Raw genomic sequence first — 27,047 nt, 5'->3', positions numbered from 1 at the left:
TCCAGCAAGTGGACTGGCATCTCAGTATGGCACCAATGAAGAATTTAGTTTGCCGCTTCAACATTTGTGTGCCTTGGCATTTATTCCTTCTGGTGAGATACCACAAGCATTTAATGTTCTGAAGCCACATTTTTCAATCGAAGTTAGTGATGTGATAGAATTTATAGAATGGTTTGAAGACAATTATATATATGGAAGAATTAGACAGTATATTTGTAATGGTATGGTAATTCACGCTCCACCATTATTCCACCAACATTATGGTCCATATACGATTCCATTCAACTGGGAATTTCATGCACCTAAAACAGTATTGAGGCTTGGCATAGAAGATGGGAGTGTATAGTTGGACGAGCACATATTGATGTATATGGGATCATCGAGAAATTTCAGAAAGAACAGCAGTAGCAGGTCGATAACCAGGCTGAATGCATACTTCATGGTGAACCCTGTCCATAACGTAAAAAGGCAACATTCGAGAGAGAAACGAGAATAATGACAGTTGTGAATGATCGTAAAAATAGATCTGTGATGGATTATCTTCATGGTATTGCACACAATGTATCTTTATAAATATTATTTTATTTTATGCATTCATTAATATGACATAAAATATTAACAGTTATCATATACTGTTTGCGTAACTGCAATGTACACATTCCATGTGTTCAAATACAATTTTAATACTTTTAGCAGCTGTTTTGATTACATGAAAAACATTTTTTATCACAAACAGTTTCTGAGATATGGACTCTGAATTTGTGTTTTAAAATACAATCAGTATGTCGGGATTTTTGGCTGTCGAGATTTTGGGCGGCACCGCTCTCCAAATTATCACCTAAATTTAAATCTTCTTCAAAAATCTGGTTAAATTTCCTGATTTGCTAGATAGAAATGTATGTTCTCTCTGAAATCTGTTATCTTTCAACAAGCTTCCAAACCCCCATTTAATTTTTCTAAATGAATCTGAAGTTTTGCTTTCTTCAACCACATCTTATCTCACTGACAACAGCTTGCTTTAATTGCTGAACTTAATTAAATATTGCTAGGTCAATTCCATTTTAATATTATTTATGTATATATTCATGTTGATATTACTTTTTGAAACTCCACTTGCCTCAGTTTTTTTTTTTTTTTTTTTTTTTGTGAACAAAAAAAAAAAAAAAAAAAACCACTTCCACTTCACCCCTCTGTTCGTTCGAAATACCTGTCCAGCTGAGCCTTAAACTTATTTAGGCTATCAACTTCCACGACTAGGGATGGAAGTCTGTTCCACCAACCAACCACCCGCTGGCTAAAGGCAAATTTCCGCATGTCTATCCTACATCTGTCTTTCCTCAATTTGAATTTATGCCCTCTCAGGTGATTATTCTGAGCAAGAGGAAGAATCCCATCAGCATTGAGCATGCTCAAACCATTCAAGGCTTTATACACCTCTATCAGATCACCTCGCTGGCACCTAGTCTCCAGACACTGTAATTTGCAAAACTTAAGCCTTTCTTCGTAAGAGCACCCCTTTGTTCCATTAACTAATCTTGTTGCCCTTCTCTGTACTCGTTCCAGCAGCTCTACATCCTTCTTGAAACGAGGTCTCCAGACCTGTATACAGTACTCTAGGTGTGGCCTGACCATTCCCTTATACACGGGAATAATCACCTCCTTATCCCTGCTAGAAAAATTCCTATATATCATTGACAATACACCATGAGCTACTCTTGCAGCCCGTCTGCACTGCTCAGAGAACTTCATATCTGCCTGTACAACCACCCCCAGGTCCCTTTCATTCTCTACCACTGTCAGTGTAGCCACAGAGTTGATACGTTGCTCTGGGGTTGCTCTTTCCCATATGTAGTACTTTACATTTGCCACCTCTCAGCCCATCTGCTCAACCTTTCCAGATCCTGTTGCAGCACCATAGTGTCAGTAGTGTCCTTGACAACCCTGCCAACCTTCGTATCGTCTGCAAACTTGGACATTAAGCTTGATATACCATCATCATTATCATTTATAAATACAGAAAACAATAATGGACCCAACACTGAACCCTGAGGGACTCCACTGATAACATTAGTCCACGATGAGCAGTGTCCATTGATTACCACTCTCTGTCTTCTCCCCCTCAACCACCCCTTTATCCATAGCAGCAATTTGCCTCCAATGCCACACTGCTCCAATTTGTGCAGCAGTCTTCCATGTGCAACAGTATAAAAAGTCGTTCTAAGATCCAAGTATATAATATCAAAGTTATTCCCTGCATCCAGTTCTTTTGTGACTGCATCATAGTATCCAATCAAATTGGTCAGGCAAGACTTCCCCCAATGGTTCATATCCAGTCCATGGAAGTTAAATTTGGATTCATCAGCTCCCATGTATGTTTGTATGTCCTAGTTGTCTTGTCCTAATTTTAATTAAGATTATAATAATTTATAGTATGTGAGATTAAATGTATAAACTAAATCTATCATACATTATCAAAGTCATTTTTATCACGTTTGTGGAATTGAAACCTTTCCTGTTAAGAGCACCCTTTTGTTCCCCTCACTAATCTCATTGTTCTTCTCTGCACCCATTAAAACAGATCCACATCCTTCCTGACCTGTATGCAGATGTGGCTTGACCATTGCCTTATACAACAGGATAATAACCTCCTTATCCCTGCTGGCAGAATTCCTGTATATATCCTTAGCAGAAACCCCATGAGCTGTCCTGGCAGCTTGTCTGCCTGCCCAGAGAACTTCATATCTACCCACACAATTACCCTTATGTAATTTTCATTCTCCATTACCTGAATATGGTACCACACAATTAGTATTAATCTGGGATTATTATTACCCATATTAAGTACCTTGCATTTGTCAATGTTAAACTTCAGTCAACACTTTCTAGCTTATCTGGCTAACTAGTCTAGGTCTTGTTGCAGTAGCAATGCTGATTACTGTCTTTAACTACCCTGCCAACCTTTGTATCGTCTGGAAACTTTGACATCAAACCTAATATGCCTTCATCATTATCATTAATAAACATAGCAAACAACAATGGACCCAACACTTGAACCTGTGGAACTCCTCTAGTAACATTAGTCCATGAATAGTAGTTCCCATTGATAACTACTCTCTGTCTTCTCCTGTCCAACCATCCATTTATCCATAGCCATAACTTGCCTTTAATACCACACCACTGTAGTCTGTGCAACAGTATCAAAAGCTTTTCTAAAATCCATGTAAACAATATCAAAATTACTTTTTGCATCAAGTTCCTTTGTTATTGCATCATAATATCCAACCACTTTGTTCAGACAAAATCAACCTTTAATAAATCCATGCTGTCACTGCAGTATAACTTCATTCCTGCATAGATAGTTCTGCATTACTTCTTTAACGAGTGACATCATCATTTACCCTGGAACAGAAGTCAAGTCTATAATTACTCATGTCACCCTTTGATCCCCCCTTTGTGTATTGGGGATACATGCACACATCTACAGTCTATAGGGACTTCCTCTGAATCCAAGGATGCCCTCATAATTATGTCTAAAGGTTTGCTTACCTCTTTTGCTGCCTCAATTAATATAATTGGATAAATCCCATCTACTCCTGCCTTTTTTTTTTTTTTTTTATTTAGCTTCAACAATTTCTCTTCCACTTTCCTCTCAGTTATCACAATATCGTTTAGCTCCCTGTTAGAATAATATAAAAATAGCGAAATGCTTAAAGTACGGTACTCACCTTGAATATAATCTGCATTAGTTTTATGAAAAGATTGATGGCTAAATATAAGTGGAATGATTAAGTTAATGCATTAAGGTGGGATGAGATTTAATTTAATGGAATTTTAAAATAAGCGCAAGGAAGCAGAAGTGCACTACTCCGTCCCTGGTTGTCATAAAGTAGAAAGTAGTTGATCTGGAACATAAAGGAATTGATAATGCCAATAGTCGTGACGACAGACTTTCGTTAAGTTATAACGTCTTCAGTTGGTGGTGTTAAGTAAGAAGTAACGTGTGCTGTATTTTAAGGAATTTTCTATACTCTTGTGATGCTCTTTGGAACACATGGGAATCTCAGATGTGAGAGATTCCAAGCCGAGGTACTTCTCACTTAACATCGCCAACTGAAGACGTTATAACTTAACGAACGTCTGTTGTCACAACTATTGGCATTATCAATTCCTTTATGTTCCAGATCAACTACTTTCTACTTTATGACAACAAGGGACGGAGTAGTGCACTTCTGCTTCCTTGCGCTTATTTTAAAATTCCGTTAAATTAAATCTCATCCCACCTTAATGCATTAACTTAACCATTCCACTTATATTTAGCCATCAGTCTTTTCATAAAACTATTGCAGATTATATTCAAGGTGAGTACCGCACTTTAAGCATTTCGCTATTTTTATATTAGTCTATTATCCCGGTACTAATTCTATAACTTTATACTCCCTGTTAGAATTAAATAAATTTCTGGTATCCCCATTCTTGAAAAATGGCTTCCCTGTGAATGTAGATCCATAATACCTATTCATTTTGTCAGCAACCTGAGCAGGATCATCAACCATTAAATCATTCACATCTAGTAGACCAATGTCATTCATCCCCTTGCTTCTAGTGTTTGCCTAAGTAATGAAGTATTTGTTACTTTTCATTGCATTCTTTGCCATAGACTTGTCATAATTGTCTTTGCTTGCGTAACCTCCTTTGTAACAACTTGATTTCAGAGTAATTTATATCTATATATTCTCTATAGAGAATATATACAGTCCATTCCGGTTATTTGGGACACATCGGGACTAGTGCATTTTGGCCCGATTAAGCGGCTGCCCCAATTATCCGAAGTTTCACGTAAATAGTTAAAAATACAATGTACCCACCCCCCTTTATTTACAATTGGTTCACGTTACGGCGAACTCACCATAGTAAAGTACCGTTCACTATACAATGTGCAGTAAGCGCTGGTCATTGTGATCACATTTGTGAATTGAATTTTAATTCTATTAAAGAACGATTCTAATTAGCGAAAATAGGAGGAATATTATCCACAGGTTATAAAATCAAAGATATATTAAGCACAAATTTACCCTTTATTACCTTACCGATTAAAAAAAATTAAATGATACGTGAAAATCGGAAGAATATACGTGATAATCGGAATAATTAATATGTACTGTAATATGTACATACTAACTAGTTGACATTTCTGTTTACTGACATTTGTGGGTGGGGGTTAAAATTTAAAACAGTAAAAAGATAAGCAATCAATAACAAAGAACATGGCACACAAAAATTGCAAGTAACACAATACGTGCAAGTGAGAACAGAGTAACAGGTTACAAAGCTTTAAAAATAGGAATGAAGAGAAGATCTGAAAATTAATTTTTTTTATATTATTGAAGATTTCATGGAAGTGTAAACACATTTCACCATAATAACCCACAGAATTCCAGCTGTCGGTGTTATCGCAAATTCAGTAAGATCGAGTTTACTGTCTGTTTATGATAGATTTCACTAACAGAAAAGCTCAATAAACAGGTGACTGCTAATTGTTTTTATTGTTTTATGGTTGTGACCTCCAGAATTTCGATCAAACCATGTGGTACCATCAGAGACAATCGTTGGATAACTCCAATGCTGCAGTCTCCTGCCCCGATTAAATGGCATGCTGTCCCAATTAAGCGAAGTAAACCCTGGCTATTTTCTTGATTGGTTTCTGTTTTTTGAGATTTGCCCCAAATAAACGGCTGCCCCGATTAACCGGTGGCCCAAATAACCAGAATCCACTGTATCTATATATTCTATACAGAGAATATATATATCTGTATATTCTATATGAGAGTGCATAAGTGCATTTGCCAGGGTTCAAGCTCATAACCAATGACCAGGGTTCTCTATAGTTCAGGGCTAAATTTGGTGCTGTTTCTTGTATTCTTTCTATCTTGTGAACTCTGACCATGTGGTCATCCCAGAGTATAAACAGAAAATTAAAATTCAAGTAACGTTATTTATGAATAATGTGTACTTGATTTTTCTCTAGCATAATTAAATACTAAAGATCACAACTCTTCTCAAAATATGGTATATGAAGTTTTTTTCATCCACTTGTCTACATAAATAATGATTACAAATGCAGAGAAATAATGAAATAAGAAATAATAAAGCAAGCTGTTTATAATTTCTATTATTTTCAAATAATTTTTTCTAGTTTTTGTTTTTATAATAAGAAATTTCTTTCATACAGGGCAAGGGATAATGATGTTTTCTGTCCCGTGGAGCAGAGAAAGACGTCATGAGTTTATCAGGTATATATGCAATATACAGTTGTACACAGCATATATTTTTATATAGTATCTTTGATAATAATAATAATAGGAAATTTTTCATTTAAATATTAATTAGAGATCCTAGTACTATTAATTACACATAAAATGGACCAATGAGATTCACCGCTACAGTGTGTGGCTGCTTATTTTCGAAGCTCTTCATAGCAGGTAGTTTTTGAAATAATTTTGAGTTTTTTTTTTTATTTTAATATACTAAACTGTAGCTAATATATAGTTTGAATTCCTATAGTCACATAAGTTAGTTTTATAAGTTAGATAAGTTAGATAAGTATTTGGAAAGCTACAGCTAGATATTCAGATAGTCTTTGCTGTCAATATTTTGGCAGGAATTTCATAACTTTTGTTGGGTAGCTTAAATTTAATTTCGCTGGTGTTTTAAAAGTTTTGCCAGCAGCTAAATACATGTGGAAGCTACAGCTAAATATTCAGAGATAGCCTTTGTTATCAATTTTTGATGGAAACGTCATAACTTTCATTTGCTAGCTTAAATATAACTTATTTTACTTAAATAATGGTCATTACAAGATCCACTTACGATGCAAAGTCCAGGGACATGAAGACTTGGGCGGAAATTGCCTGTGGGCATTTCCCCCGGATGTTGCGACTTCATCATTTGTATAGCCTGTGGAAAGTATTCTAAGGCTGGTCTGGTAGACAGACCTTGCTCCACCGGTGACTCCTTTCTTTGATTAAGATGTAAGGCGTGTACTGATCTCAAATTTGAACTTGGTCTGCAATGTGAAGAAATGAGGGGAATGAAGAGGTCGTCTTACCAAGAAAGGCTTAAGTTCTGCAAATTGCAGCATCTGGAGACTAGGCACCTGCAAGGTGATCAGATTGAGGTATATAAGGCCGTGAATGGGTTGAGCAGGCTCAATTCTGATGGGATTCTTCCTCTTGCTCAGATCACAAACCTGAGGGGGGGGTATAAATTCAAATTGAGGAAAGACAGTTATAGAATAGTTCTGCAGAATTTTGCATTTAGCCAGCAGGTAGTTGATTACTGGAACAAACTTACATCTATTGTTGTGGAAGTTGATAGCTTGAATAAATTCAAGGGGAAACTGGACAAAGTTTTAGAGGGAATGGATGTCTGAAATGGTTTTTTTTTTTTTTTTTTTTGGCTGATGCTACATAAGCTTGCTTTCTTGCATCACATGCCTTCTCTACTACTACTTCTACAAATGTAACTGAAAGCTCGTCAGGGACTCGAGTATCTCATGACCTGCCAAGCGATGCACCCCGATTCTGGTCCCAGAAAAGAATAGTCGAGTGAAGACTGCTCTATTTGAATGTAATCCAGTTTTATCAGGGAAATGGGTAAAAAAATTTTTTGTAATAAAGATAGGTGGACCAGAACCAGTGTTTTTACCAAGAGCAACAATTTATGAGGTAACCAACAGATTGTCAGATTTTGAGAGGGGTAAAGAGAGCATTATTATTCATGTGGGGACTAACAATATTAAACAAACACGACCTCACCATCTGTTGGATAAAATAGGACTATGCTGTAGAAGTGGCATGTGATGCAAGAAAGCAAGTGTATGAGCTTATGTAGCATCAGCCAAAAAAAAAAAAAAAAAAACCAAATCACACCATTCCCTCCAAATGCCTGTCCAGTTCCTCCTTAAATTTATTTAACCTATCAACTTCCACAGTGACAGATGGAAGTTTGTTCCAGCAATTAACCACAACCTGGCTAAAGGCAAATTTCTGCACATCTATTTTACATCTGTCTTTTCTTAATTTGAATTTATATCCCCTTAGGTTCAAAATCTGAACAAGTGGAAAGATCCCATCAGAATTCAGCATGCTCAACCCATTCAAGGCCTTATACACCTCAATAAGATCACCATGCAGGTGCCTAGTCCCCAGCCACTGCAATTTGCAGAACTTAAGCCTCTCTTGGTAAGAGGATCCCTTCATTCCCCTCACCAATTTTGTTGCCCTTCTCTGTACACGCTCAAGCAAATCTACATCCTTCCTAAAATGAAGCCTCCAGACCTGTACACAGTACTCAAGGCGTGGCCTGACCATTGCCTTATACAGAGGGACAATCACCTCCTTCTCCCTGCTAGCAAAATTCCTATATATCATTGACAAAACCGCATGACCTGCCCTGGTAGCCTGTCTGCATTGCTCAGAAAACTTCATATCTGACTGTACAATTACTCCCAAGTCTTTTTCATTTTCTACCACCTTAAGTGTAGTACCACACAGTTGGTACGTTTCTCTGGGGTTACCTCTACCCATATGCAGTACTTTGCATTTGTCAAGGTTAAACTTCAGTTGCCGCTTCTTGGCCCGTCTTCCCAAATTATCTAGATCCTGTTGCAGTAGCACACTGCCATTACTGTCATTAACCCTGCCAACCTTTGTATCATCTGCAAACTTCGACACTAAGCCTGATATACTTTAATCAATATCATTGGGGCATCTCCGTAGCCAGCTGGGAAAGATCAGCAGTGCGTAACAATCGCTTCTTGATTAGACAGGGGTCGCAGCCCATCACCACCAAGACTACTACACAAATTGGAGCAGTATGGCATTGGAGGCAAATTGCTGCTATGGATAAAGGAGTGTTTGGGGGGAAGACAGAGAGTGGTAATCAATGGACACTGCTCATCGTGGACTAATGTTATAAGTGGAGTCCCTCAGGGTTCAGTGTTGGGGCCGTAGCCTAGTGGTCAGGCGCGCGGGTGCATAAGTACACGTGCCTTGAGTGACCGGGGTTCAAGCCCGTGACTGCTGAATACGGTGCTGTTTCTTGTATTCTGTCTATCTTGTGAACTCCTCTGACCGTTTGGTCGTCCCGGAGTATAAACAGAAAATTTATTTTATTATTGTTTTCTGTATTTATAAATAATATTGATGATGGTATATCAAGCTTAATGTCCAAGTTTGCAGACGATACAAAGGTTGGCAGGGTTGTTAAGGACGCTACTGACACTATGCTGCTGCTGCAACAGGATCTGGAAAGGTTGAGCAGATGGGCTGAGAGGTGGCAAATGAAGTTTAACATTGAGAAATGTAAAGTACTACATATGGGAAACAGCAACCCCAGAGCAACGTATGAACTCTGTGGTACTACTACACTGACAGTGGTAGAGAATGAAAAGGACCTGGGGGTAATTGTGCAGGCAGATATGAAGTTCTGTGAACAGTGCAGACAGGCTGCAAGAGTAGCTCATGGTGTCTTGTCAATGATATACAGGAATTTTTCTAGCAGGGATAAGGAGGTGATTATTCTCTTGTATAAGGCAATGGTCAGACCACACCTTGAGTACTGTATACAGGTCTGGAGGTCTCATTTTAAGAAGGATGTAGAGCTGCTGGAATGAGGACAGAGAAGGGCAACAAGATTAGTGAATGGAACGAAGGGTTGCTCTTATGAAGAAAGGCTGAAGTTTTGCAAATTACAGTGTCTGGAGACTAGGCACCAGTGAGGTGATCTGATAGAGGTGTATAAAACCTTGAATGGTTTGAGCATGCTCAATGCTGATGGGATACTTCCTCTTGCTCAGAATAATCACCTGAGAGGGCATAAATTCAGATTGAGGAAAGACAGATGTAGGATAGATGTGCAGAAATTTGCCTTTAGCTAGCGTATAGTTGGTTGGTGGAACAGACTTCCATCCCTTGTTGTGGAGGTTGATAGCCTAAATAAATTTAAGGCTCAGCTGGACAGGTATTTTGAACGAACGGAGGGTGAAGTGGAAGGTTTTTTTTTTTTTTTTGTTTTTGGCTGATGCTGCATAAGCTTGCTTACTTGCATCGTATGCCTCTACTAATGCTAATGCATCTGCAAGTACTGGTGGGTTCAGGAATATATGTTCTTCCAATTCTTCCATGCCGATGTTGGCCACAATTGAATTAACAGGCATACCCATGGCAGTGCCACGTACCTGCTGGTATACGGAATCCTCAAAGGTAAAGATTCTGCCTGACAAGCACAGTTTGAGGGCAGTACACATGTTGTCAGTGGACAGTGATGTTCTATTAGGAAGGTTTGAGTCACTCTCAAGGAGCCTCTTGGTGCAGTTTACGGCCTGTTGGACAGGGATTGATGTAAATAGCCACACTACATCAAATGACGCCATAACAGTGTTGTCAGAAATTGAGAACTCTTTAATAAGGTTAATGAAGTTGCTGCTGTTAGTGAGTGTGGGTGGTATTTCCTACAAGAGGTGTGAGGAGTCATGCAATATATTTGGATAGTTCGTATGTAGGTGCATTTCATCAGGACACTGTGTGCCGGAGAGGAACGCCTGGCTTATGGATTTTTTATAACCCATAAAACTGTGGTAGTTGGCAGCCTGTGGCATGAAGAAGCCGCCGAGTCGGCTTCTTCGTGGGTCAAGAGAAATACAAAAGTGTAAAAAAAAAAAAAAATTTCATTCCAAAAATTATTGAAAAAGTTATTGAAATTTGTATTGAAATTGGCAGATAACTGAAATGAATCAATTTGGTATTCATAACTAATTGGGATTCATAACTAAGCTGCCTATTGGTCTCTTTTAGTATTACAGAATAATTATATCCTGATTTTATAATCTTTATGATTTTAACTCAGTTTTATCATGAGAAAATACTCTTTTTTTTTTTAATCAGACATGCAGTAAAACACATTTTTTAAAGATAGGAATATATCTTAATCAAAGTGCCCACATATAAAAATATTAAGAATAACTTTTTTATTAGAACTTCTTTAGGAGCAATAACACATCTCACAGCAAGGATTCATGTACCCCAGTTTTCAACAGAAAGTGAGGCCACACAACTTCATGTGATTTTAGATCCTGAATGCAGTTATGCTCTTTATGTAAACTTCCCAATTACAGAATTAGCAACTCAGGTATGTCCTGTTAACTGTTTATATTCTGTTTCACCATTCTTTAGCATTTAGTTAACTTCTGTACAGCAGTATGCAAATTGAATATGTTTTGAAATAACAGGTTCAATTCATTATAGCATTTAATTATTTTTAATGTAATGTATATTAGTTATATACTCAGCGCTGCATAGAAATCTTAAAGAAAGCTACATCAGGAAGAACTTAAGGGCAAGTGTCAAGAGAAATGCTGAGATACATGATGTGAAAGGAGATGTAATGAAATGATGCCACTATTATAACTTTGGCTAATTTACTGTTTCTTTGTTTGTATTATACCTTAAATTAAAAGAATTTTCTAATTTAGAAAGCAGGGATGAGAAAAACATTGATTACAGTACTCAAATAAGCCATGAAAGGATTTTGGGTTGACCTCTAAGCTATCACATGAAATTATAGAATTTGGTAAATAGTAATTATTAATTATAATTGCCAGCACTACATAGAAACTTCAAAGAAAGTCACGTCAATACCAACTGAAGGGCAGGAGGTAAGAGAATTGCTGAGATACAACTCATGATTTACACCTAAATTAAGTGAAAAAAAAAAAAAAAATGGACAGCAGAGTTTGACTTAAAGGGAAGTAACTCCTACTTTGCAAGAGTGTGCTCATTTCTGGTATAGAAGTGTGCATTTATACATTAAAGTATAAATTACAAAATCTCATTCTTGTGATTGTTAATTGATAGTATAGTTTGTACAATTTTTAAAATTTGACATAGCATCCTGTGTTATATTATTTCAAGTGCATCACTTTTATTATTAAATAGAGCTCCAAGCTTGAATTTCAGTAACAACAGTGGTTGACAAATGATAGTAATTAATGTATAAATTTCATTCATGGCCCGCTGAGCTTTACATTTACCACCAAAAGCTGAAAACTAAATGATTATTCAGAATATACAGTTACAAACATGGGTTTTATATTTTTACTGTAATTTTTTTTTGTCCAGTGTATACATATATACACTGGATAAAAAATTTGTTGCTTGTGGTATTATATATATAGTTGCTTATGCTATTTATGTATAGCATATAGCAAATTGAACAAACATATCTTCTATGCTCATTTACTTACAGTTGAAATTAAAGTAATAAGTTAACCCATTTTCACTATTTCAGTATACCAGCTGTGGTTGAAGAAGCAACAGTTTCCCACTCAAAAGATGGGGCACAAAAAAGATGTTAGCAAGTGGCAGAAAGTAGTGATAGCATTTGGCAAGTCTAAAGGATGTCCTGTTAAAGAATTAGCTGAATTTTCTGGTGTTTCAGAAAGAACAGTAATGAGAGTTTTTAAGGAAGCAATGGTGTAAATTGAAAATAAACCAAAAATCAGCAGTAGAAATGTGATTTGAAAGTCTATGGCACATGATCTTGATCAGCAGTGATCAAGAAATCACATCTAGTAAGTAAAAAACGATTTCAAGCAAGACATTGGAGTCCTTACCTAAAGATTTAGCATTAGTTGAGGCATACTAGTTGATGGTACATATTAGTTGATATGAGAAAGCAAGCTTATGCAGCATCATCCGAAAAAAAAAAAAAAAAACCCTCCCATTTCACCCATCCATTCATTTCAAATGCGTGTTTAGCTCAGCCTTAAATTTATTTAAGCTATCAACTTCCACAACAAGTGATACAAGTCTGTTCCAGCAATCAACTACCCACTAGCTAAAGGCAAATATCTGCACATCTATTCTACAACTGTCTTTCCTCAATTTTGATTTATGCCCCCTCAGGTTCATAATCTGAGCAAGAGGAAGAATCCCATCAGCATTCAGCTTGCTCAACATGTTCAAGGCTTTATAAACCTCAATAAGATCACCTTGCACGTGCCTAGTCTCTAGATACTGCAATTGCAGAACTTAAGCCTTTCTTGGTAAGAGCACCCCTTTGTTCCCCTCACAAATCTTGTTGCCTTTCTTTGTACTCGTTCTAGCAACTCTACATCAGCCAACCGGGCTAGCCGGGTGGGTAAAGTGCCTGCCTGGCAATCCAAAGGTCGCGGGTTCGATTCCTACCTCGGGCTTGGATCAAAGTACTGCAAAAACCTTGGGAGGTGCATTATGGCCACAGAAGCCTATGCGCCAACAACTACCAAAAAAAAAAAAAAAAAAACTACATCATTCCTAAAATGAGGTCTCCAGACCTGTACACGGTACTGTATGTATGTCCTGACCATTGCCTTGTATAATGGGATAATCACATCCTTGTCCCTGCTAGTAAAATTCCCATATATCATTGAAAAGACTCCATGATTTGCTCTGGAAGCCCATCTGCACTGCTCAGTGAACTTCATATCTGACTGCACAATTACCCCCAGATCTTTTTCACTTTCCACTTCCCTGAGTGTAGTAACACACAGTTGGTACGTTTCTCTTGAGTTACTGGTATCCATATGCAGTACTTTGCATTTGTCACTGTTCAGCTTCAGTTGCCACTTCTCAGCCCATTTGCCCAATTTATCTAGATCCTGTTGCAGTAGCATATTGTCTTTACTGTTGTTAACAACCCTGCCAACCTTTGTATCATATGCAGACTTGGACAGTAAGCCTGATATACTTTCATCATGGAGTCACTTTTGATACTGTTGCTGATGATACAGTTGCTAACTTTAATATTGCTGATGATATACCTGCATTACGGATTCACTGGTTAAAGAAGCATTGCAGGATCTTCTACACAAGACTGCAGTAATAATTCAGACACAGCATTGGTTTGTTGAGAAAAAGTTGTATGATTAGATATTATGACATGATCACAAAGGAACTGGATGAAAAAATAATTTTGATATCATATACTTGGATTTCAGCAAAGTGTTTGACTTTTTTTTTCTTTTTTTTTTTTTTTTTTTTAATTAAAACCCCAAATATGAGAAGTATTAGAACCTATAGTACTTAGTTCTGTGCTTGGGTTGGAGATTGAGAAGACGAAAGAAGATATTTGTTGACATTAGACTTGAACTTCTGTAGACTGTAATTGTCAGGAAAAACATAGGAAGGTTGTTCCAGAAAATGGCAGTTGAATGAATAAATGAGGAAAATGAAAAGTTGGTTCTGTGAGTTTGAAGTTAGACAGTAAATGGATATTGGCTGGTGGCAGCATGTTTGGACTGTTTTGAAAGAGAGAGCGGGAATTTTAGAAGCCAATTCAGAAGAACAGCACCCATGGAAGTATCTGTAGAAAAGGCATGCAGCAGAAACAGTATCTATGAGACAGAGAGTGGAGAGATTCTGTTGAGAGGAATCATTAATTAACCTAACTACCCTCCTCTGAATGGAATCTAGAAGCCTGAGAGAGCGAGAGAGAGAGAGAGAGAGAGAGAGAGGGGGGTTTTGGGGACACTGCCCTGGATGTGGGAACAATATTCCACGGTAGGGCGGATTTGCAATTTGTATAGAGTGAACAGCTGTTTGGAAGAAAAGTAATGCCGAGAGTGAAATAGAAAACCAAGATTTTTAGATACACAGGAAGCAATATTTGTAATGTGCTTGTGCCAAGAGAGATTAGAAGTCAGAGTAATCCCCAAAAGAGAGATATCATTTTGCCTAGAAACTGGAGTGTCACCAAAGATAAGCATAGGAGTAGAAGAATCCTTTTTGCGAGATATAAGACAAGACTGAGTTTTAGAAGGATTGAAATCAACTAAGTTGTCTTTGTCCCACTAGAGAATTACCTGGAGATCGGCATTTAAGGAATTGGTAGCAGATATTCGAGAAGTTGAAGCTCATTGAGCAGGGCAAGGTTTCTCAAAATGGAAAGTGGCATGCAATGTGCTATCATCAGCAAAACTATGGATAGGATTTCCAGTGAATGGAAGAAGGTCATTAACATGGAAGATTAATGTAAAAATTGGAGCAGTATGGCATTAAGGGAAGTTGCTACAATGGATAAAATGGTGGTTGAGCGGGAGAAGACAGAAAGTAGTAATCAATGGACACGTTGAGAAGTGGCAACTGAAATTTAACATTGACAAATGCAAAGTACTACATATGGGTAGCAGTAACCTCAGAGTAACATACCAACTGGGTGGTATGTACTCAGGGTAGTGGAGATTGAAAGAGACCTGGGAGTAATCGTGCAGTCAGATATGAAGTTTTCTGAGCAGTGCAGACAAGCTGTCAGAGTAGGCCATAGTGTTTTTTCAATGATATACAGGAATTTTGTGAGCAGGGATAAGGAGGTTATTTTTTCCTTATATAAGGCAATGGTCAGGATACTCCTTGAGCACTGTGTACAGGTCTGGAAACCTTATTTTAGGAAGGATGTAGAGTTGCTAGAATGAGTACAGAGAAGGGCAAGAAAACTGGTGAGGGGAACAAAGGGGTGATCTTATGAAGAAAGGCTTAAGTTCTGCAAATTGCAGTGTCTGGAAACTAGGCACCTGTGAGAGGATCTGATTGAGGTATATATGGCCTTGAATGGATTGAGCAGACTTGATGCTGATGGGATTCTTCCTCTTGCTCAGATTACAAATCTGCGAGGGCATAAACTGAAATTGAGGAAAGACAGATTTCAAAATTGATGTTGATACTGAGGAAAGATGTGTGGAAATTTGCATTTAGCCAGCGGGTAGTTGATTGCTGGAACAAACTTCCCTCTGTCATTGTGGAAATTGATAGCTTAAATAAATTCAATGCAGAACCAAACATTTGGAACAAATGGATGGGTGAAATGGGAAAGGGATATTTTTTTTTTTTTCTTTTTTTTTGGCTGATGCTGTGTAAGCTTTCTTTCTTGCATCATATGCCTCTACTAGTGCTAATCCTAATCAATATTATTGATGAATAATCAAAACAACAATAGGCCCTGCAAACCCTGGGGAACTCCACTAATAACATTAGTCCGTGGAGAGCAGTGTCCATTGATAACCACTCTCTGTTGTCTTCCACTCAACCATCCCTCTATCCATTGTAGCAACTTACCCTTAATGCTGTACCACTCCAATTTGTACAGCAGTCTTCGATATGCAACAGTATCAAAAGCTTTCTTGAAATCTAAGTAATTGATATCAGAATTATTTTTTGCATCCAATTCCCTGGTGACCACATCATAGTATCCAGTCAAATTGGTCAGACAAGATTTCCCCTTAACAACCCCATGTTGTTTATGAATTATTACTGCAGTCTTGTCTAGATAATCCTGCAGTGCTTCTTTAACTAGTAACTCTATTATTTCTCCAAAACAGAAGTTGAACCAACTGGACTCTAATTACTTGTGTCACTCTTTGATGCCCTTTTGTGGATTTGGCTTACATTTTAACATCTCCACTCAGTGGGGACCTCTCCTGTGTCCAAGAATGCTGTCATAATTATGGATATGGGTTTGCATACTTCCTTTGCTGCCTCCTTTAATATAACTGGATAGAACCCATCAACCCCAAGTGCCTTTCTTATGTTTAACTTCAACAGTTTCTCCTCCACTTTGCCCTCAGTTATTACAAAATCATTTAGCTCACTGTTAGTTTAATAAACTTCTGTCCTCCACTTCCCTACCTAATTCCTCATGTGTGAATCTAGATGCAAACTACTCATTCAGTTTGTCAGTTATCTGAGCAGGATCATCAACAGTCAAACCATCAGTATCAAGTTGACCAATTTGATTCATCCCCTTCCTTCTAGAGTTTATATAAGTAAAGAAATCTTTACTGTTTTTCTTTGCATCCTTTGCCAAAAATTTCTTGTAATCTGCCTTCACTTGCCTAATCTCTTTTGTAACTTGCTTACAGACTAGTTTTTATATACCATAGGCTGTTGTGTTGCCTGTTAATTTATATGCATCCCATGCATTTTTCTTCTCTATCATGAGTCTCATTAGTTCGACTGACATCTATTTTGGCATAAGCATTAGCATTAGTAGAGGCATACGGTGCAAGAAAGCAAGCTTATGCAGCATCAGCAAAAAAAAAAAAACATCCCTTTCATTTCACTCCACCTTTCGTTCGAAATACCTGTCCAGCTTAGCTTTAAATTTATTTCGTCTATCAACTTCCACAACAAAATATGGAAATCTGTTCCACCAATCATCTACCTGCTGACTAAAGGCAAACGTCTGAACTTCTTTTCTACAACTGTTTTTCCACAATTTGAATCTATGCCCCCCTCAAGTTCTTAATCTGAGCAAGAGAAGAATCCCATCAGCATTCAGCTTGCACAACCCATTCAAGGCCTTATACCCCTCAATCAAATCATCTCGCATGTGACAAACTCTGCAGACGCTGTAATTTGCAGAACTTAAGCATTCTTCGTAAGAGCACCCATTTGTACCCTTCACCAATCTTGTTGCCCTTCTTTGTACTCATTCTAGCAACTCTACATCCTTCCTAAAATGAGGCCTCCAGACCTATACACAGTACTCAAGGTGTAGCCTGACCATTGCCTTGTACAACGGGATAATCACCAGGATTGTCCCTGCTACCAAAATTCCTATTATATCATTGACAAGACTCCATGACCTGCCCTGTCAACCCGTCCCCACTGATCAGCGAACTTCATATCTGACTGCACAATTACCCCCAGATCTTTTTCACTTTCCACATCTCTGAGTGTAGTACTCCACAGTTGGTATGTTTCTTTTGGGTTATTGCTACCCATACGCAGTACTTTGCATTTGTCAATGTTAAACTTCATTTGCCACTTCTCAGCCCATCTGCCCAACTTATCTAGATCCAGTTGAAGTAGCATACTGTCTTTACTGTCGTTAACAACCCTGCTAACCTTTGTATCATCTGCAAACTTGGACATTAATCCTGATATACCTTCATCAATATCGTTAATAAAAAACAGAAAACAACAGTAGGCCCAACGGCGAACTCTGGGGGACTTTATTAATGAAACTGGTACATAAAGAGTGGTGTCCATTGATTACTACTCTCTGTCATCTCCCATTCAATCATCCCTTTATCCACTGTAGCAATTTACTCTTAATGCCATACCACTCCAATTTGTACAGCAGTCTTCCATGTGTAGCAGTATCAAAAGCTTTCCTGAAAGCCAAATATATGATATCAAAATTATTTGACCAATCAGATTGGTCAAACAAGACCTCCCTTTAACAAACTCATGCAGTGTCTTAAGTTTTAATTTGGTCTTGTCTAGATGATCCTGCAGTGCTTCTTTAACCTGTGACTCCATTATTTTTCCTGGAACACAAGTTAAACTATAACAGGTCTATAATTACTTGTGTCACCTTTTGTAACCCCCTTTGTGCATTGGTGATACATTTGCAGACCTCCAGTCCATGGGGGCCTACTTCCTTTAATATAACTAGATAGATGCCTTCTTTCCCCACCCCAGATGCCTTCTTTATGTTTAACTTCAGCAATTTCTCCTCTACTTTTCTCTCAGTTATTACAAAATCACTTAGCTTCCTGTTAGAGCTTGATAAACTTCTGGAATTCCCTGCCTTGAATAACTCCTCGTGTGTGAATGTGGATGCAAAATACTCATTCAGTTTATCAGCAACCTGAGCAAGATCATCAATAGTCAACCCATCTATGTTAAATGGTCCGATCTGATTCATCCCTTTCCTTCTAGAGTTCACATAAGTGAAGAACTCTTTGCTGTTTTTCTTTGCATCCTTTGCCAAAGATTTCTTGTTATCTGCCTTCGCCTGCCTAACCTCCTTTGTGACTTGATTACATACTAGCTTATATCTGCTGTAGGCCTCTGTGTCGCCTGATAATTTATATGCATCTCATACATTTTTCTTCTCTGTCACAAACCTCATTAATTCATCTGACATGCATTTAGGCCTAAGCCTTGAATAGTATTTCTTAGTTGGAATGAAAAGCCTAGTAGCCTCCAAGATTAAGGCCCTGAAGATTTCCCCATGTAGAATTCAATGTTGGGAACATCATGAGTTGATTCCACTGTATAGAATTTAAAAACTGTCTGAGACCCCTGTAGTCACCTTTACAAAAGCAAAAGCCCTTCCCTTTACTCTTGATGGTAGCTACATGTTTAAGTAAATCCCACATCAGTACATTGTGATCACTGTCACCCAGTGGTTCCTTTATCTGCAAATTCTTAATGCATGAATAATCACTGCTGATTATCAGATCGAGTGTTGCGCCCTCTGGTTGCCTCTCGAACATGTTGCTGTAGAAAACAGTCATCCAATAAATCCACAAAAGTCTTGCTAGTGTGTGAGTGACCAACCAACAAATTCCAGTCAGTATCTGCAAAGTTAAAATCCGCCATTATAAGACATTCGGATTTACTGGCCCACTCTATTTCTCTGCACATTACTCATTATACTCATCAGATTCATTAGGCCTATAACACACACCTACTCTCGTTATCCCTTTTCCGGTGCTTATGTCACTCCAAACTGACTCAACCTTGAACAGTATGTCTTAGTTGGCATGAAAATACTAGTGGCTTCCAAGATTACTTTGTTGAATGCTTCCTATTTCGAATTTGCTGTTGGTAAATCATCATTTGGTCCCACTGTATAGAATTTAAAAACTGTCTGAGACCTCTGTTAGTCACCGTTATGAAAGCAAAAAATTCTTCCCTCTTCCCCTGATGGTAGTTACATTTTTAAGTAAATTTCACATCAGTGCACTGTGATCACTGCCACCTGTTGGTTCCTTTATCTGCAAATTCTTGATGCATGAATAATCATTGCTGATTATTAGATCAAGTGTGTTACTCTCTCTCTCTCTGGTTGCCTCTCGAACATGCTGCTGTAGAAAATAATTATCCAATAAATCCACAAGTGTCTTGTGTGCGAGTGACCAATCCACAAATTCCAGTCAGTATCTGAGAAGTTAAAATCCCCCATTATAAGACATTCTAATTTACTGGCCCACTCTATTTCTCTGTATAGTTATTCATTGTACTCATCAGAATTATTTGGTCTGTAACACACTCCTACCCTCATTTTTTCTTTCCCAGTGCTTATGTCACACCATACTGACTCAACATTGCACTGTCTACCAATGTCAACTGGATGCACCCCTTTAGATTTTATGTGATAACTCCTCCTCCCTTCCTATCTTGTGTATCCTTACTGTACCCATTGTACTCCCCAAATTCTAATTATGCATTCCTTGGAAGTCTATTCCTTACATTATCAGCCTTTGATGTCTTGACCAGCACTTCAGAATCATCAAATTTATTTACTATGCCCTTAGCATTGGTGTACATGCAAGTATACATTGACCTCTTTTTGCTCTTAGTTATCCTAACTCAGCCCTTGTATTTACTTGTTTCTTGATGACTCACAACAGTTCTCGAAACCCCCCAGCATCTGGCATTCTTTGCCAGAGACTTCTTGTAATTTGCCTTAGCTTGCCTATCCTCCTTTGTGACTTTATTACAGATTAGTTGTTATCTACTATAGGCTTCTGTATCACCAGATAATTTATATGCATCTGAAGAATTTTTCTTCTCAGCCACAACCCCTCATAGTTGTGTTATTACGGGTCCTATATACCAGTTCTTTTTTTATTTCTATTGAGTGATATAAGATCCTTGTGGTATAAGAATGTTTGTTAAAGATTTCATTTCTTTCAGTTATAATAACTGTTTCACTAATTGTTGTTCATTGTTTATCCCTTTTGTTTGATATACAATTGTTGATCTGTAGAGACCATTAGAAAATTTTTCCCCAGTAAGAATTTTTATCTGATGCAAGACAGTTTCAGTTTCGTTGCAATATGGAATCCAGAGATGAATAGAAGTATAATGAGAAGGGCAACAGGTCAAGAAGTGATGATGAACGTATACAATGTTGAAAATTTTGAAAATATATGAACTGAACTGATATTTTGTATTTTATTATGTGATTCAGAAGAAGAAGAATAAAGTAGCTGATATTTCTTTTTCTGAGTATAAAGTAACAATTTTTTATTTTTTAATATATGCACATATACAGTTTTGTTTTTATTTTATATTAGTTAAATATCTACTGATAGTGAAGCCTTCCATATCTGTTTATTTTATAGTTTATCAAATATTATGGTTTGCTCCTTCCTGGATATGTTGTGGCTCTCTTGCTCACTGTTCTCAGTGGCCAATTGTACAGTATTGGCTCTGTAGGTAAATATACCAGTAAATACTAACTCTAGGACTAATAATAATTAAGAAACTAACTTTAAGTGAATACAATAATGTATATATTTAATATGGAAGAATATCTAAAAATATATATAATTACAGTCACGTGTTCCCTCTATACTAAACTAAAAGGTTTTTATTATTATGGTATCCCTTGCAAGCCAACCATGTCTATGACTTTGCCTTAGAATTTATTTTAAATATTTTGTGATTTCTTTCTTTCTTGTAACTAACTGCCTTGGCCTGATTTTTTTTTTTTTTTTTACCCCATCTGAGGAGAGACAATATATATATGTATGTAATCGGCTCTGAGCCTCATAAAATTATGTTCTTTTTTTACCCTATTAGTAACAGAAAACGTCTTAACTAACAGTATAACCCTTCCCTCCCTCCTTCCTTCCTATCCTGTCTGTCCTTTCTGTACACATTGTACACCCCAAATTCTAATTCTGCATTCCTTATATCTGTGTGACACCACGTCTCTGATATCCCAACAGTATCCACCTTTGATGTCTTGACCAGCACTTCAAAATCATCAAATTTATTTACTATACTTTTAGCATTAGTGTACATGCAAGTATACGTGCATAGCCCATGTATTTACTTGTTTCATGTTGACTCCCAGGTTTAAAAATTCTAATCCATTTAACATTTCTCTTACAAGTCTCACTTTTCAAAAGCACCTGTATTAAATTGAAAAAGTACACATATATGCATATCCAGTATTGGTGTTGGATAAGCTGTAATAATAATATTATTAATTTAACTTTCTGACATATCGATTTTATATATATTATTACTACGTGACACAGAGCAAAATGAAAAGAAAAGAAAATAACAAATTTCAGCTAAAAATATATTTAAAGTTAAAATATGTACAGGAAAGTAATACAAAGCTTTCGGATAGTATGTTTCCCTTCATTAGTTTTGACCGTTAATCTAAAGACCTAGGAATATAGAACCTACATGCATGTAATGGCAGTCATGTATGGTGAACTGCGTGTACACAACAATTAGCTGGTAGAAGTCAAAGCTTGTGGCTGTGACGCATGGTAACGTTGTAAATGCCAACATTTGTCAGCCATGTATGTGGATGGTTGCCTCAGTAATGGGATGGACACGACATCCTCTGTTTCTGTTAATCAAATCATTACAGCACGAGATGTGCAGTGATTCCAACCGGGCATGGTGACTGTAATGGTAATGGTGGGACTGTTCAATAATCATGACATCGTGCCGTGGGTCGATGTCGTGCTGGGTCGACCAGAAGTGCTCAGCAATGGCTGAGTGTTCCACGTCTGCTAAGCAGATAGCTCTTTCCTGTTCGGAAACATGATTGCTGAGCCTCCTGCTAAGTGGAACCCATGCCGTGATGTCCTGATTATTGATCGGTCCCGTCATTACTGTCACTGTGCCTGGTTGGAATCACTGCACATCTCGTGCTGTAATGATTTGTTTAACAGAAAGAGGATGTTGTGGCTATCCCGTTACTTGGGCAACCATCCTCATGGCTGACAAACGTTGGCATTTACAATGTTCCCATGCATCACAGCCACAAGCTTTGCCTTCTAACAGCTAATTGTTGCATACATGCAGTTCACCATACATGACTGCCATTACACACACGTAGGTTAATCTAAAAATTTAGATTTTTAGATTAATGGTCATAACTGATGAAGGGCAACATACTGTTCAAAAGCTTTGTATTACTTTCCTGTACATATTTTAACATTAAACATATTTTTAGCTGCAATTTGTTATTTTCTTTTCTTTCCATTTTGCTCTGTGTCACAGTAATAATATATATAATGAATCCAGAGCACATAGGCCTTTTCACTTATATGTTGATTTTATCAGCCTTAAATACTAGAGATAAGTAAGAACAATTAAATTATCTGTATTTCTAATTGTTTTTTAAATTTCTCTGCAAATACAATTAATACAGTGTGATGTTTAGGCTTAACTTATTGCAATTCTTGGTAAAATATGATTTTCACTTAATTTTTCAGGAACTTTAGTTTTTCTGGCCAAAAACCAATCTGTATTATTACAAATTTTCTGATTTCTAAAAGTTGGTGCAGGTGTGAATGTGCATTTTGCATTATTAATAATGATTTTGTTATAAATTATTTTACATACTCTTCCTCCTTTTTAGGATTATGTCCATCTCTTCTAGAGACATTAAATAAATTTCCAACCTTCCTTAATCTGGTTGTGCTTCCAACAGTCCTTTATTATGGATTCTGGTAAGTTATTGTATTTAGTTTACTACATTTAAGATGTAAGTTATTCCAATTAAAATGCACCAGGATCTATCTTGCTTGTTTTTAGGTTTAGGCTGTTTATCATTTGGACTTGTTTTTATCATATTTGGGCTAAAAAATTTTTAATTTGACGTTGAAATTGAACTACTGTTTATTTTATAATTTCTAAATTAAAATTTTGCCTGATTAACTGATTTTTTTCTCAGTTGAAAAGTTGTTCCCCGTCTTTGGTTTAGTCTAAAAACATCATTGCTGCACTTCTGAAATGAACAGAAACAAATTCTAACCAATTTTTACTTAAACAAACTGTATTCCAATTTTATTTGAAGAAAAATCAAAACAAAAATCAACGGTTCTGTAATGTTTGCTCTTCACTATACACATTTAGCTAAGAAAAAAGCCACAGATGACAAATTAGCTTTAATGTAAAAATAAGCAAGATACTCCATTGGGTTTTAATTGGAACACCTATGTGTGTTTGCATGCATGTGTTATATGCAGAATGGGTCACAAAAATATGGCATAGCTTCAGGAGTTGATTTCTGAGGCAATTTTGATTTATAAACATGTGTCTGATTACAAACAATTACAGGGCTGTTGGTTGTTTTTTGACTCTTAGAAAAAAACAAACAATTATAAGTGATATAATATAAAAATAACAAAAATAGACATATAAACATAACTGATAAAGTGTTGATTTATTTATTTATTTATTTTTATTTAGGAAAGTTAGTCTTTAATTTTCTCAAATATAGATTCATATTCATGTATGGTTAGAGTAGATTCTCAAAAAAGCACCACCTTTGATTCAGTGCATTTTGCCGCTCTTGTGTGAACTGCTTGCCTTGCTCACTTAAGCTCGTCGTGGTTGCTTTTATGTGGGCCACAGTTCAATATGCAATCAAATAATATATCTCACATTTGCACTTTTGTGTGATATACAAAATCTTTCATTCACCCACCTACAGGCAAAAATCTAAAGGTTTTAGTTTCATTTACGCAGGTAACCATGTTTATGGACCACTATGACTGATCCATCACACAGGGAACCAGTCATTGAGATGGTAACCACTGCACGGGAACAATGAGGTGGAGTACTCTCATGTTATATTCGATGTCATGTAGAAATTGTAGATAGACCTGTCCAGTATGATGACCTTCAAAAAGAAATGGACCAATCAACTGATCATGGAGGATTTCACCACACATTAACACTGAATCAGTGTTGAATATTAACCTCTGTAGTGGCACAGGGATTCATTTCCAACCAAACATGAAAATTGTGTGTCATTATTGATGCTGTCTTGGATGAATTGAGCTTCTTCATTGAGTAGGACAATGTGAATAGCAATTAATATTCAGCCAATTACAGAATTGCAGTCATCGTGCAGGATACCTAGGTTCAAGTTGTTGAATACCTTGTGGTATGGATACATAATAATAATAATAATTTATTTATCCCCATTTTATGTTACACTTTTTTTGGGAGATAACAGCAAAAAGGCAGGGAGAACACATAAAATAAATTGGAGTTTTTTGTACATTTCTTTACAGAAGACTTCGAAAGCATCACTACGTATAATATCATTGTGAACATTTTTACAATTAAATGAGGAGAGAAAAGGAAAATGATGAGATATCTGCACAGAATTTACAAACTATTTGCCAACTGCTTCCTTTAATATTTGTACATTATTTCCATGTTGGTGTTTTAAAATCCAAGTGTTGAGTGGAAGGTAATTTGAATCAGATATCCCAGGTGATGTGTTCAATTAGTAGTTTCTTGAATTGATTTAGTGAAGTGACATTTTTGATATTTGCAGGAAGTTTGTTCCAGGTTTTAGCACCTCTGTATTTTATACTTTTCTGAAAAGCGGAACCTTCAGGTCCGCTTCATTTCGTAGATTGTACGATATTTATTCTTCTTCTATGGTTATGAAAAAGGATCTGAAAAGAGGGGGAAAGTCTGGTGTCTTCAAAGCATTGTAAACAAGGATTGCCTCGGCTTTCTGCAATAGCTGGTAGATGCTTAGGAGTCTCACTTCCTTGTATCTCGAACTAACCGATGCATTCCAGGGAAGGCCCAAAATTGAATGAACGCATCAATTGAGAATGGAGTTGATTCTCGCAAGATTTTCTTGGCTGGTGGTACCCCATGAGATGATTCCATAGGTGAGGAGGTGCGGCTGAATTAAAGAAAGGAATACTAGTCTGAGAAGGGAATGAGACACCCAGGCAGAGGCCCTGGCGAGTATTCCCGCTAGTGACGAAGTTTTCTTTCGTAGGGTTATCATTTGTTTTGCCCAACTTAGCTTATCATCTAGCCAGATTCCGAGAAACTTGGTTTCATTCACCCTTTCAAGTTGTTTTTCTTTGTATGTTACGTCTAAATCAATATTAAGTGGTTTGTTTTTCGTTCTAAACACCATGTATTTTGATTTTTCTGGATTCAGTATAAGCTGATTCTTTTGAAGCCAACTATGCATTACAGAGAACAAGGCAGAGTTTGAGTTGAAGCTGATTAGGGTCTTTATCTGTGATCAGGATGGAAATATCATAAGCATACACTACTAGATGAGAAGATGGAAGAAGAGAGAGAAATTCATCGATGTAAAGATCAAATAGGATAGGTCCAAGAAGTGAACCTTGAGGTACTCCCCTGAAGAAATAACAGATGTCGGAGTATGATTGATTTGTTCTTACGACAAATGGCCGATCAGTAAGGTAGTCTTCAAGGAGAAAGTTAATTTTTCCCTCTCGAGCCAAGATTATTGAGTTTGTTAAGTAGAATATTATGGTTTATGCAATCAAAAGCTTTAGATAAGTCAAGAAACAGTGCTATAGCATAGTGACCCTTTTCAAGACTATCAATGATCCTTGAGCAGAAGTCAACAATTGCAAGATCAGTGGATGTTTTAGAGTGATAAGTATACTGTTGTTGATGGATGAGCTGATTTTCTTCAAGAAAACCCATGAGTCTGCCATGAAGAATTTTTTTCGAATAATTTTGCAAAAACTGTGAGTAGAGCTATTGGATGAAAATTGTCGATAGAGTTGCAGTGTGTTCTTGTTTCCTTAGGTTTTAGCACCTCAGTGGTAAGGACTATTAGTCATTGTTCCTGTTCCCTTGGGAACAGGAACAATGACTGCTTTTTTTTTGAATTGAGACAGGAATTTAACAGATTGAAAGGAATGATTCAGTGGTGTAATAATTGAGCTGACCTTTTTCAGCAGAGACAGAGATATTTCATCAAGGCCAGGGGATCCCTTTTCTTTCAGTTGATTCCCTGCCTCTAAAATCTCTTGATCGGATACATGCCTTCTCTATGCAATGTTCTCCGTACTGTTGATTGGGAAAACAGTTTGGATAAACACAAAGATATATGGATATTCTTTGTGACTAGCATGAGGACTATGCTGTTCCACTCAACAGTGTTCTTTTGCTCAGCCACTTGTCTAACCACATGCTCATGTGGGACTGAATTCTGGGAAGTAG

Source organism: Mastigoproctus giganteus, chromosome 4, assembly GCF_048544385.1.
Source record: "Mastigoproctus giganteus isolate SK-2022 chromosome 4, ASM4854438v1, whole genome shotgun sequence".
In the NCBI taxonomy this organism is placed as follows: Eukaryota; Metazoa; Arthropoda; class Arachnida; order Uropygi; family Thelyphonidae; genus Mastigoproctus; species Mastigoproctus giganteus.
This window is presented reverse-complemented; position numbering follows the sequence as displayed.